Here is a 13,386-nt window from a genome sequence, read left to right as displayed (position 1 = left end):
TTTAACTCATTATGCTAAAAAATTTCAGTGAAAACAATGTGCATTGAGGATGTCCTTGGGAATCCTCAACAGTCCTCGAGGGCTTTGACAGCTCAGCAATTTGGATGAGCCTTTGAAAGACAAGAGATGATGCAAGTCATTTTGGTCCCCTCCTGGAGCTGACATCTGCAGGAAGCTCAAGTGTTGCTTTCCAGCCATGCTATTGCAACAGCATCTCCTTAATGTTAGTTATTCAGGAGCCTGGCTCCACCTGGAAGCTCCTGTGTGTCAGCAGAACAGCTTGTGGTGTGCAGTAATACCTGTGTGGAGGGATGCTCCCAGGGCAGGGGCTTCGCTAGAATCTAGGTCCGGAGGGGGGAGGAGGGAGTCGAGGGTAGAGGTGTCCCTGTGCCATCGCTCTGCTGCTCCCACCTGAGGCTGACTGGGGTCCCTGCTGCTCCCTAGAGAAAAGATAAGGCTCAGGGACTGCATGCCAGGAACAAAGAGAGAAGCAGCATGTTCTGCTTGCTCTGCCAGCCAGACAGCAGGCCAGCTAGAAAACACAGTCTTCCAGACTTAAAGTGACTTGAAAATATTTATATTCTTTAGTTTAGAAACTCCCACTGACTTTATCCATGTGTTTCCAAAGCCATGACAGAGCAGAGTGACCTGAAGAATCCAGAATACACTAGGCAATGTGTTTGCAGGTATGATACCAACCCAGCTGGTAAAACTTTACACTCCCATTGCCTCCAAAGAGCTGGTACCACAAGTCTCAGCTTTCTGCTTAAATCTGGCAATCAACACCAAGTAACCTCTCCATCCCAAGAAAAGGAGCCATAATGAGGGAAGCAAAAAGCTGGTACATAATGTGCTGGGTTCCTCATTGAGAGCAGTTCTGCAGAATATGTGCAGTGCAGTGCAATAACATGGCAAAATGACAGCAGAGAAGAAATGTGTCCAGCTTGGCCCATGTATCAGTGACCCTGCAGGCAGCCTGTAGAGTTATACCTGCTCAGGGGGAATGTGTGACTCCCTTGGCTGGCCAAGCTGGAAAACCCGCAGCACAGCAAGAGCTACAGGCCAGTTGCTTTCACAGCCCACAAAGCAAAGGAAGGCTGGGAACATAGTGACAACTCCAAATCCCATGGAGGTATGGCAGACATGCAGGGAGCTAGGAGCTTTGTTCCTGGAAAGCTGGGGATGTTGCAGGGCATACGGGGAACAGAGCCATAACACTGGAGGGAGGCTGGTTCTTGTGTTGATTAAAGCTCATTCATGCATTTGATTAGTTTGCATAAACAAACAGAACTTGATTCCACATTGTGGATCCCCTGAACTCTGCCCTGACCTTCTTGACAGAGCAGTATGGTTACAGTATAAAACAAGGTTTTGTAGGTCAAGTGCAATGCAGAGACAGCTGGCATGGAAACATGTCCAGGCAGGCTCAGTGGCAGGACTGGTGGTGCCACAGAGATTCTGAGGGCTGTGAGACCATGGAGGTCTTTCCTCGGCGAGGAGAACATAGCGTTCTGGGAAGCTGTGATCTTTTTAAAGGAAACAGTAACAAATCTGTTCAACTCTACAAACTGACCATTATTTAAATAATTTATATAGTTCTCCTAATAACAATACAGTCATACAGGGAACACTACCATTTAGGGAATAAAGTAGGACTACTACGGTGTCAGTTAATACCAGTCAGAACACCGCATAACACATTCATCCATTATTTTTTAACAAACTGTATGGGAAATCTCGCAAAATAGTAAATGTCAACTTGGTATTTGTGTATTTTTTTCCTTGCTCTGAATTGAAAGAACAAGATTTACTGGATTATGAACAACATAAGGATAGAAACAGTAATGAAATCTTAACCAGCTGTAATCACAGCTAAATTGGTGCAGACACATTAAGGAAAACTTAGTTTTATAGGAAGGTTATTTTATTGATAAATAATTTTCTAGAAAATTTATTTAGGGAACTTCAGTCTTGAGCAGCTAGTTCTTGGAGAATATTGAGCAATTATCCATCTATTTATTTATTTATGAATAGCAGAAAGCATTTCCTATGTGTGTGACAATCAGGTTATCGCACTGTTATCACCCATAAGCTCTGAAACACATCTGAAACACATGACAATTTACAAGAAGCAAGGTAGAGATATTTGTACAAGGTACATGGGATTTACAGAAATTAATTCTTTGCCCTACAAAATGTTTGTCCTTTAAAATAATTCAGTGAAAGTTTTCTCATTAATTTGAATGGAGGAAGGATCAAGACTACTGTCTTTAAAAGACAATATGCAACTATCTAGACCTAATTAAAGAAAATTAATCACATTTTCTCAATGAAAAGCTGAATTTTCAGCACAATTCACAAAATACAAGGAATAAAGAAGAGTTTTCTGTCAATCAGCACAGAAAGGGTGGACCAAGGCGTAGTGGGTCAAATTCTGACCTCATTTGCCTTTACTCTTCATAGTGTATAGATGCTACTCTGAATTTTCATCAGTCTAAATGACATTAAAATCTGATGGTCTGAATGCAAAAAAGTGGCATTACTCATGATTTTCACAAACCTTGTTCACAGGAGACATGGTTTAAAAATAGGCCCTTAAAGGTATTTTCTCTCCACTATGTATTATTTTGGAGTCATTTTACAGGTGTAGCAACTACACTGAAACCCTCCCAAGAAGACACATCCTGGAACACAGATAGGACTTGAGTAATTTCAATCCTCTGAAGTTTTACCAAGTAGCAGGATAATGTAGATGCTTTACACTCTGTGGAAGAGCTTTTTTTATTTCATTAAACTTTAAAATATCTCGAGGTAATATTTATGCCTGTACATGTCTTCTCCATTTTAACTAAGTGATGCCACAGTAAATATGGTGAGCAATAGAAACATTCAGGATGAACATCACTGTATTAATTAAAATACTCTCCATTATACAGCATTCTGTTGTTCTGAAAAGCCCATGGGATTTTGCTGCTGAGTTGAATAAAAGTGTTATTTCACTCACAGACATCACACAGCAGCACCAAAATGCTCCTAACCACCTGTTAGGCTAAGGAAAGAAGCAGCTTTGGTTGCAGACTTTGCTACACTAGCAACTTAACCTAACAGAGCTACAATAACATCGCAGCCCTTTGCACAGCAAGATGCCTCAGGCTGTTTTTTCCATGCCATTTGTTGAGAGTTTTATCACATGCGCTAAATAGAATAATTTTTGTTACTCTCAGCGCAGTAATATGAAGCTATTGATTCTATCTAGATTTGTTTTGGAGAAAGCCTCTCATCTTTCCTTGTTCCCATACACATGACCCCTCTGCCCCAAGGCACCACCGATCAGGAAACCAAACTTAGCAGAAGGAAAGCTGAAGTTTTCTTTGGCAGGTTTGCCAAGATACCCTAACTAAAGGGGTCAGTGAAAGTCCCCATATTCCCATTGATCTACAAGCTACAGTTCCCAGGATCCTTGAAGGAACATCCAGGGAAAGCAAAGAGCTCTTCAAGCTGCTTTTCATACCCTTGCAACTTCAAGTCCAGGCTGCCACACTGGGGAAGTGTGGTAAGTCCTTCTGGGCAGACAGTCTGATTGTGCACTGCGAAGATCTGGCTGTCCACAGGTAGTCAGGATAGGACAAAATGTGAAGCTGATTTTGTCAATCATCACTGGAGAACACTCTGGGATGCATGAAGGAGCACCTATTTCCCATGACCCAGAGGCCACCATGGGGGCAGACAGCGTGTGACAGCTTCCACTATCAAATCAACTATTTGACTATGACTGTTATCATCAGAAATGTTTGTTAGAATTACAGTTCCATTTAATTTATTATCAGTGCCCCCAGGACCACATCAGCCCCCCGGGGCCATCAGCCCCTGTCTCAGGATTGCCACAGCAGGGCTGGCCTCCAGCTCCACAAAGCCCTGCCATGCCATGCCCATGGGACCCACCAAGCTGGGCCCACGGCCCATCCCAGGCTAATCTCATCTCCAGAGAGGTGCCTGATGCTCAGGTCCGGGACTGCCCTCAGCCCTCTAGTCTCCATGGGGATTCCTCCTGCTCCCAGTCTCCAGGAAGCAGCCACCCATGCAGTGCCTTGACATGTATTTCCTTAACTGTCTACTTAACTGCTTGTAATCATGGTTGGGATTTCCCTTTGCTCCTGCTTAAGAAATTGCTTATTTTTTAAAAGCTTTTAATTTTCATTGATCTTCCATGCGCATGTAGTAACTTAAAATTGTGCTTCCCTTTTCCTACAGCATATTGCGAAAGCTCTTTTACCTTATGCTACAGGGCAGAGAAAAGATACAAAAGAAATCAGCGTGTTTATTCTTGAGAAAAGAAGGTTTGCAGAAAAACAAATGCTCCCCTAATGTCTCTCCTTCACAATTAAGAGAGGCATCGTACTCTCCAGTGATCCTGACACCAAGCACTGGGATGTCAGGCTCAGCATGACTGGAAAAAAGTTTTTGTCTGAAGCTCCCCTAGAAACCTGATTAAACTATCAACTCAGTAAGGACTAGAAGTAAAGCAGCCAGAAAAAGTCTGCTGTCACAGTCTTAACAGCTGGCAGTCAGGAGTGTCCTGAAGTTTTCCAAGAAGCTATGGCAAAAGAGACTGGGGGATGCTTGATTTGACCAAACATCCTTTTTTCTGCGATAGTAGGAGGTGGTGGGATAAGTTGTACCCACATTGTCTTTTGTATTCTATTGGCTTACACCAAGAGGAGCACTCTCCAGAGCTAACTCCAGGGAACCAGCCCCTCAAACCCTGTAATTGAAATTTCTTTAGGGCAATGTGTGAAAGCAATTGTGGCTTCTCCAGGAAAGGTTCATTATATACTATACAGTGTTCATAGAAATTTTCTCTGTCATAATTGTCAAACAAACTTCCAATATGGCAGACCCATTTCTTCAGTGATCACAAATCTAATCAACTGCATGCTACGTTGGCTGAAGGTCTCAACCAAAAAACAGTTTTCATTGATTTTCCAGCTTTTGATTAAAACACTAAAACTTTTCATACTGCAATTTTAATCAACCACTTTGGGGAAAAAAAGCCACATTATTTCTAATAAAGGTTTCCTTAGAAGATTTCAAAACCTTTACTCAACCTCTTAGATATTTGGCACAGCATATCTTTGCAAGCATGAAATTAATACTCTGCTTACTGTGGTTTCTTTTATTATGCTATTATACAAGACTGTTGTACTTTGTCATTCGTAGCACATTACCTCAGACTCGCTCAGGTACAAAGATGGACTTCTGGGATGATCAGGGGAAAGGAGAGACTATCATATGAGGAGACAGAATGAAGAGCTTGGCTTGTTTAGCTTGGCAAAATAAAGGCTGTTAAGGGGTCCAGTTGCTGTGTATAAATATATCATAGAGGCAAACAACAGGAAGATGAGAGAGCCATTTAAATTAAATGACAATGTTGGCAAGGGAACCCAACAGCACAGATTGGCCAGAATTTAATCTATGCTCACTTGGAGCAATGAGATTTGGGAACAATTTTCCCATTGGAGTAACAGCACTAAAAATCCTAACTGCACTCACAGTGGAATTTGATAAGTTTATGAAGGGGATTATAAAACCTGATTCCTGCAATATTATGACAATAGATTTGATGACCCATTAGGTCCTTTCCAGTCCTGTGTTCCCATATAAAGCTATAGTATGTCATGCAGATTCTATAACCTTCAACCATGCATGCTTCAAAACAAGATATGCCATCATACTTTATCTGCTTCAAGCTATTTAAAAACAAAACAAATCAAAACCCTCAACCAAACAGTTCAATTTAGTAAGTGCATTTTTTCAGGGTAAGGATAAAACTTCAGTATTTTCTCACCCATAATGGCAATAAATTCAATAGAACCCAAATATATTACAAAATAAACATATTTTACATTCAGTTGTCCATCACTGAAATGCCTACATTTATTGATAATTAGTTCTACTTGTCATCCAGCACTGTTTAGCTTTATTACAATTTTTATAAAATATTTTACCCATGGCTTCAAAACCTCTGCAGCTGAAGTTCAACTGTTATTTATGGTATTCAGCTCTAAGCTATAAATTAATTAAGGACAAGAACATTTTTGTGCTAATGCATTTTATGTTGGAGGGTATCCAAAAGTTATAGCCAAAGGAACAGAATTATGATTGTTTCTAATTTATATTGGTCATATCATGAGTTGTAAATGTGAGAGGAAAGACATTTTTTTAAAAACAGAGCCATCTGATTTTGGAGACACTTAATTGTTTTCATGTTTAAAAGATTGCTTATGGTGAGCTTGAAGTAAAAACCCATTAACTTCTACAAAACATAAAATTTCTTGAGTTAAAAAAAAAAGAATTTGGAAAAATCTACTTTCACCAAAAGCAGGAAAATGTTTACATAAAAAATAATGATTTACAAAAAATATTCCTTTCTAAATGCATAACCATACACATACACACAAATAGAGCCCCCTCAAAATGGGACCAAAGTATAGCCATGGTGGTATTACACATATTTTCACTTTTCTGTATCTCCTATTTGAAATTTTTACAGAAATGCCAGCATGCTATCTTCATATAAAGTGTACTAGCACATTGAAGGCAAATTTTACTGTGAAGATACCCCCCAAATTACTATAATGTTATATCTCAGGGTAATTAATAGTGTCATAATCTGATTACTCTCACCTAATGTGGCTTCATAAACCTAGCACCAGTTTTGCTGTTTGTATTAGCAGTTCACTGCCTTAGCCAGTCAAAAGTGTCTCATCACTTTCTTGTGAATAATGCTATTTTCAGCTCTTAAGATTCAGCATTAGATGATCAGGAAGAAAGGATCCCACAGAATGGAAAACATCTCTCCATTGTCATCACTTAATGGATGGCTTAGGACCTGAATTATTGACTTCTAATATCTTATATAAAAATTCTTTTGAAAGCATTCTAAGCTTCCGTCTTTAATCAAAGGTGGTGAAAATCAAGAGCCCATTTACATATGTGTTTGCCTACATAACTTTGCATGCATTTCTTAATTTTATTTTTTTTGTTTTTACCATATAGACATTCGCTCATGTATTGTGAAGAAGCATTCACCCATCCATCTTCTCTAGCCTCTTCTTATTCAACATCTTTCCTTGATGCCTCTTTACACTTTTTTCTCTCAACTAAACAAATACAGTTTCACTTTTGACTCTGACAGTGCTAGTGATTTGCATCATAGCCTCTGTTTCTATTCCCATTTGTGCTGGTTTTGGCTGGGGTAGAGTTACTTTTCTTCACAGTGGCTCGTGTGGGACTGTGTTTTGGATTTGTGCTGGAAACAGCTTTGATAACACAGGGATTCATTATTGCTGAGTAGGGCCACATAGAGCCAAGGCCTTTTCTGCTCCTCCTGCCACCCCACCAGCAAGGAGGCTGGAGGTGTACGAGGAGTTGGGAGGGGACACACCTGAGACAGCTGACCCCAACTACCAAAGAGTAATACACACATACAGTGTCATGCTCAGTAGATAAAGCTGGGAAAGGAAGAAGGAAAGGGGACACATTTGGAGTGATGACATTTGTCTTCTCAAGTAACTATTGCCTGTGGTGGACCCCTGCTTTCCTGAGAAATAGCTGAAGACTGGCCTTCTGATGGGAAGGGAATTGAATGAATTCCTGGTTTTGCTTTCCTTGCATGTGCGGCTTTTGCTTTACCTGTTAAACTGTTTTTATCTCAACTCACAAGTTTTCTCACTTTTACGCTTCTGATTCTCTCCCCCATCCCACAAGTGGGAGTGAGTGAGTGGCTTTGTAGGGCTGAATTTCCACCTAGGGTTAAACCATGACACCATGATACATGATTAAGGATTCAATCAGAAGAATATGCATTTTTCATGTTCCTGATTTGTCTCAGCAGTCCCCGTGACACATAGAAATCAAAACAGTCTTGTTTTCTCCTTAAACTGATTCTTTTGTCTCATGCAAAATTAGTTTTTCATTTGAGCAGAAACTGTTCACATGCTTTGAACTCTTTCAGAAACAAATTGATCATGAATAAAAGGAGCCTGATGACTTTTCAGAAGGCTGATGTTCTGAAACATTTTCTCTTACGTGGGGGAAACGTCCTTGCTATTTTTAAAAGAAAACTTGATCCATATTCAAAAGAAAAGTTACATACTTTCTGACACTAGATTCTGAATTTACACATCATTAATCCTGAGAAATTCTGAGGCAAATCGTAATGGGCCATATTATTTTGTTCATGATTGCTTATCAGATTCAAGAGATATCTTCACCAAGGAATCTCCAGCACCGTAGGTTTTAAGTCCTCATTACAAGCGGTCTAAGCATAGTAGAGCCTCCCTAAGGACTGCTAGTTTCTGTGCTCCTCTGAAATATTAGTAAGAAACAGAATAAGGAAGGTCAAAAAATTTATGGTACTAATTCTAGATTTAGAGCCCAGGGCAAAAATTTCCTGTACAGTTTTTTAATTAATTTCCTGTGAAAGTCATATCTGTTCTCAAGGATCCCCCAGAGTTATCAGACCATTTCTGTGCATCACAGTAGCCAGGGAGTATCTGCCTTTATCTCTCTTTGCTCATATGCAGCTCAAGGATCTGGGCTCCACAGGGCTCCAGTACTGACTCTCTTCCGTCCTGGCTGTGTCTGGGAAGGAAGCCAGGAAGGTGGGTGACATCGACATCTTTCAAACACGTAGAGTTCTAGTAGAAAACTAGTCTATGCTTCTGTCATGTGGCACCTGCTCTCTTTTGGTTGTTATTTCTTCTTTACACAGACTTTGAAGCAACCTCCACCGACAGACAGAATAAGACAGTTCTTCACACAGTGAGCAGCAGATCTGCAGAATGCCTTGTCTGTGCATGCAGAAGTTAACATGACTTGGAAGGAGACATCAGAAATCCTTAGAAGAAATACTCACTTATGGTTACTAACCAGATAAACCACATTGGGTTCAGGCAATCTCTTAAACTGAAAATTGATGGAGGTAGGAAGAGTGCTCAGGGGAAGTTTCAAATCCTTGCCATGCATTTGCTCTCCCCTGCTAGCAGCTTTAGGCCACTGGTTTGCGTGTTAGTTGGTTTGTTTTCTTGTTCACAGCAGAGCACAAACGCGGTCCCCAGCTGATGCTAATTATGCTGTGGAGCTCCCTGTAGTTGACTGAACTGGAGGGGTTGGCAGAGAAAAGTTGCAAGGCTTAAATCTCACCTTGGGAAAACCAGTCAGTGGCTTACTACTAATTTAGTAAACTTCTCTCTCTTCATCTGATTGCTTATGACAGGACATGGAACTCAAACTGAAGGACTTGACGTTCAGCTATTTTAAATGGCTTGGTTTGTCTGGGACCTTTGAAAGAAGGCTTCTTTATCCCACCATAATTTTGACATGAAAAGCATATTGTTATCTCCCCCCAGATGATTTATTGAACTGTTTCATTCAAATACAAAAGACTTCTACTTTTAGAAGCAAAACTGTAATTCATACCCTACAGCAACAAAAGCTAATTGTATCCTCAGAAGAAGTACACAAAAAATTATAGTATCTCCCAGCAGGTGCTCTGGAACTGACTTATGTTAGTCTTAAACCACAAAAAAATTGTTGTCATTACTAAGCAGTTCAAGTGCAAAAGCTGTTCTTGCAAAATAGTAACTAATGGGCCTAAAAAGAAGAACAGAACAGCAGGGAACTGCAAAACGTTATCTCAAAAGTACTTGCCTCACCCTCAAATTAAGTCCAAAATCAGCTCTTCTCATGAACTGAAAGAAGAGCAAAGCATGCTGCTTATCATTGAGCATGTGAACAAATTGCATGCCATGGCTCAGATGTCACAGTACTCTTTTCAATAACGTTTTTAAGCTTTCAGTAATGCCTCAAGCACCTGAAATTAAAGGTATCTTGAACAGTGAGAATCTTAATCTTACATATATTTAGAGATTTATATTTGTTGATGTAACAGTTATTTTCTCAGAAACTTTTCAGCTGACCTAGTGCTGGAGTTGAAAGTTTTTGAACATTCCGTATCCAAATCTTTATAAAGCCAAAAAGACTATTTAAGATAAAAGTACTGGAAACATCAATTATGTTTTCAGAGCTACAATTTAAAAGTGTATTGAGTTGCTTCTCAATTGCAAAATAATCTTATATCTGAAATCATTAGCAATATTCAGGGTGCATTTCACAACTAAAATTCCACATAAGCATATTTTAAAAATTATCTCTTCTTTCACTTAGGCATTTTGTTCAAGAATCCTTTTCTCATGGATGAGCCGGTAAAATATGCATCACTCAAAGCTCTGTAAAGAATGCAGCCTCTGTTCTGCTTTATGTTAGGTGATTTCATCAGCTCTTGGAGAAGGATTTGAACAGGCATGTTGGCAGATAAACGTCCTCTGGTGTGCTTTAAAATTGTGATATATTAATTCCAAATTTTAACAAAACACGCATTGTACACGGAGCATTGGAAAGTTATGTAAGAGGGGTGTTCTTTGTACTTCATGCTATCACTTCAGGATGGAGTCGCCTTTGAGTTTCTGCTTCACGAACAACAGGAACAACTCCTGGAGCTCTAAGGCACCACCAGTGAGTGTCCTTTCACAGGAGAGGAAGGTCAAGTAGTTCAGCCAGCATCAAATCCTCATGATCTGCTGCAAATCTCAATGCTCTACTTCTGCATGGAACAGTGTAGAAAGCCCTACAAGGCCTAGTGTCCTCACAACATAAAAGTTATGTGCTCCATTCTGCTGAAGCCAAGGGTTCAAAGTGGTTGAGTTTCTGTTTGGTTTGTTGCCTGTTTATATTTTACCTGTTGATTCATCAAGAATTATATTTTTCTGACAGGGTTCAGAACTGCCTGTATGAATTTTTTATGTTACTCACTGAACTGCTGTTCAATAAAAGATAGTCCTCAAAAAACACATACCCTTAAAATAAACTTTGCTGGCATTTTTTTCTTCCTCACGTTACCTTTTGAAAAAGAGATAGTTTTGTGAAATCCTGTGCACACTTGTGCCTGTAGCTCTAAGCATTCCTTGTCCATGAGGAACTAGGAAGACCCAATGAAGTGTTATTAGCTTTGGAACATCTGACCAAAGTATCATCTGCTGTGCTCATTAATTACAACAGTTCAGGTGGAAACATTGGTCCCTGAGCTTTCTTATAATTGTTGGGGTTTTCCTCTTTTTTTTCTTTTTTTTTTTTTTTTTACTCATCTAATGAAAGGAGAATAAGGAAACAGACATTTGCAGAAGAACAGTAGAAAGGAAAAGACGTGCATGCAGAGGAGATATACTAAAACAGTGCCTAAGCAGCTAACTCTAAAAATCAGTTTAAACATGTGCCACAAAACTTTTTCCGATGCTAGAATTTTGCAGTGTTGGAAGTTCAAAATATGCTTGGAAAGCAGTCACTCTAGCTGTAATCTTAGAGAAGTCTGATCCAATAACAATAAAATATATCTTTATAACACAGAAACATTTTATGCGATTGTTCAGATGATCCCAGGCATTTGATGTGTTCAGATGAGTATGACATGATGATTATGTCTAAACTGGGAGATTAAACAGTGCCAGGCCTTGGTCAAAATTTTGGCATGGGCTAACCAGTGGTCTTCCTAGAATGGTCCCTGGTTGAGAACCAGCTTAGCCAGGGCTTGGCAGCCTGCACACGGTCAACCTATTTTGAAGGCTTCAGTTTAATAATGTAGGTATGAGCAGCTGGTGACAACTGGACTGAGGGTCAGAGAACCAGTACTAGCATTGTCTAATTTTCTGAAAATAGACATAGCCAAAGTGTCGCCCACACATTTTTGACCATTTTCCATATGGCTGTTACCACATTGCCTTCAAACAAGGAGAAAACTGTGAGAAGTGGAAACTTGTATTGTTGCTTTATAAAACCACAGCAGAACTGCAAAGCCCTGACTTTTGAGAGGAGGGCAAGCAAGTGAGAAGCACTCAGACAGATGGCACAGTCAAATGGAATGAATTCCTGAGGGGGAGTGCAGCAGGGAGAAAAGGAGCAGTGAGCATAGTCAAAATATGGGAATGGCAGCTGCCATAGCTGTTTCTATGAGAGTAAAGCAGGTTGAGCAAATTGCCTTAGGAGCCTGCCCTGTTTCCAAATCCAAATGGTAGAACTAAGAAGGTAGCTTTGAAGGGAAGTACGGTGCCATGTAGATGGGTGAGGTTGGATAGTTGCAGCTATTAGAGAGGGATTGGAGATGAACACTTCCAAAGCTCACAGCTCAAAGATCAGCTGAGGTGGACATTGGGACACAGAGAGAAGTCCAGCTTGCCTGCCAGGCAATGGTGAATGCCAAACAGTGCAATGACACATCTCAGACCACAGAGCAACATCTCAGACCACTGAGATAATTCTGGTTCCAAATGTGAGTCAGCTGAAGATCCAGATAAATTCCTAATAAAAGCATATTTACACTGGCAAAGTGTCAGTGTGATTGCTGATTATTCTCTGACTTCCCGCAGGCAGCATTCTCATTCCATAGCAAAGGTGATGGACAATTACTGGCAAAGAAATCCTGACAAAAATATCATAAAAGGGATAGGGTTCTCCCTGGCAGCAAGAGTAATCATGCTATCCATACATCTTTTCCCACTGTAGCACAGGCTCTGCCGAGAAAAATATTGTTGAAACAGAAAAAACAAGAGTTTTCCCCTCATTTCTTTTTGTGCTGTAGGCTGTAGTATCAGATGAAGAAGTAGCTGTGGGAAAAGTATTACTTAGCCCTGTAACTGTGACATGGAGGTGCTCTCTGGAAATGGCATATGCCTAAGCCAGCCACAACAGATGAGATGTGAGGAACTGCAACAGCATTTAGCATACATAGGCTATTCTGAAAAGTTAGCTACAAATCTCTACCAGGTATCCTTGGTGAAATTCTTTCCAGTGGCTCTTAGCCTGGCATAATTTTCACAGGGATGGCAAAAGTCAATTCGCCACGGAGCGGTTTCCTGGCTGAAATATGATAAATCACTCTGGAACGTGGAGACATTAAAGCTCTTCATTAAAATAGTTATGGGATTGTTTTCACATGGGCAAACAAGACTTTTCTCTCAACTAATTCTTGGAAATGCTCAAAGCATTCTAGTTGAAACTTCCAAAAACAATTCAGACTCAGCCAGACATCCAGCCTGAACAACTGAAGTTTGGCAAAGCTGTAAACAATTGGGCTACAAGACCAGATTTTTAATGAAAAATGTCAGACATATAGGGTTTTTTGTATCAGCTTGTTCTGGAGTATGTCTTCTCTTATATATCCCAACCTAACACTGCATCTGTAAATCAGTTGGCATACCTGATTAATATTATAGTGTTTTAATATAGCATTTAGTATCTGCTCACATTTATACATCACATTTTCATCTATTGCTA

The 13,386-nt window shown here is 40.1% G+C and overlaps 1 protein-coding gene across 7 annotated transcripts in view; it reads right to left on the bottom strand.

The window, feature by feature from the left end:
- Positions 1-13,386, bottom strand: part of FILIP1 (filamin A interacting protein 1) — a 104,403-nt gene that overhangs the window by 75,890 nt on the left and 15,127 nt on the right. For 5 of the 7 annotated variants that reach the window (XM_064650113.1, XM_064650111.1, XM_064650112.1 and 2 more), the window contains one exon: positions 300-440. The exons of the other annotated variants lie outside the window; for them this stretch is intronic. The gene's annotated coding sequence lies outside the window, so the exon portion shown is untranslated. The remainder of the gene's footprint in view (positions 1-299; positions 441-13,386) is intronic. 7 annotated transcript variants of the gene reach the window in all.

This window comes from Pseudopipra pipra, chromosome 3 (assembly GCF_036250125.1).
Source record: "Pseudopipra pipra isolate bDixPip1 chromosome 3, bDixPip1.hap1, whole genome shotgun sequence".
NCBI classification, from domain to species: Eukaryota; Metazoa; Chordata; class Aves; order Passeriformes; family Pipridae; genus Pseudopipra; species Pseudopipra pipra.
The sequence above is the reverse complement of the archived record's forward strand: the minus strand, read 5'-3'. Positions and strand labels throughout refer to the sequence as shown.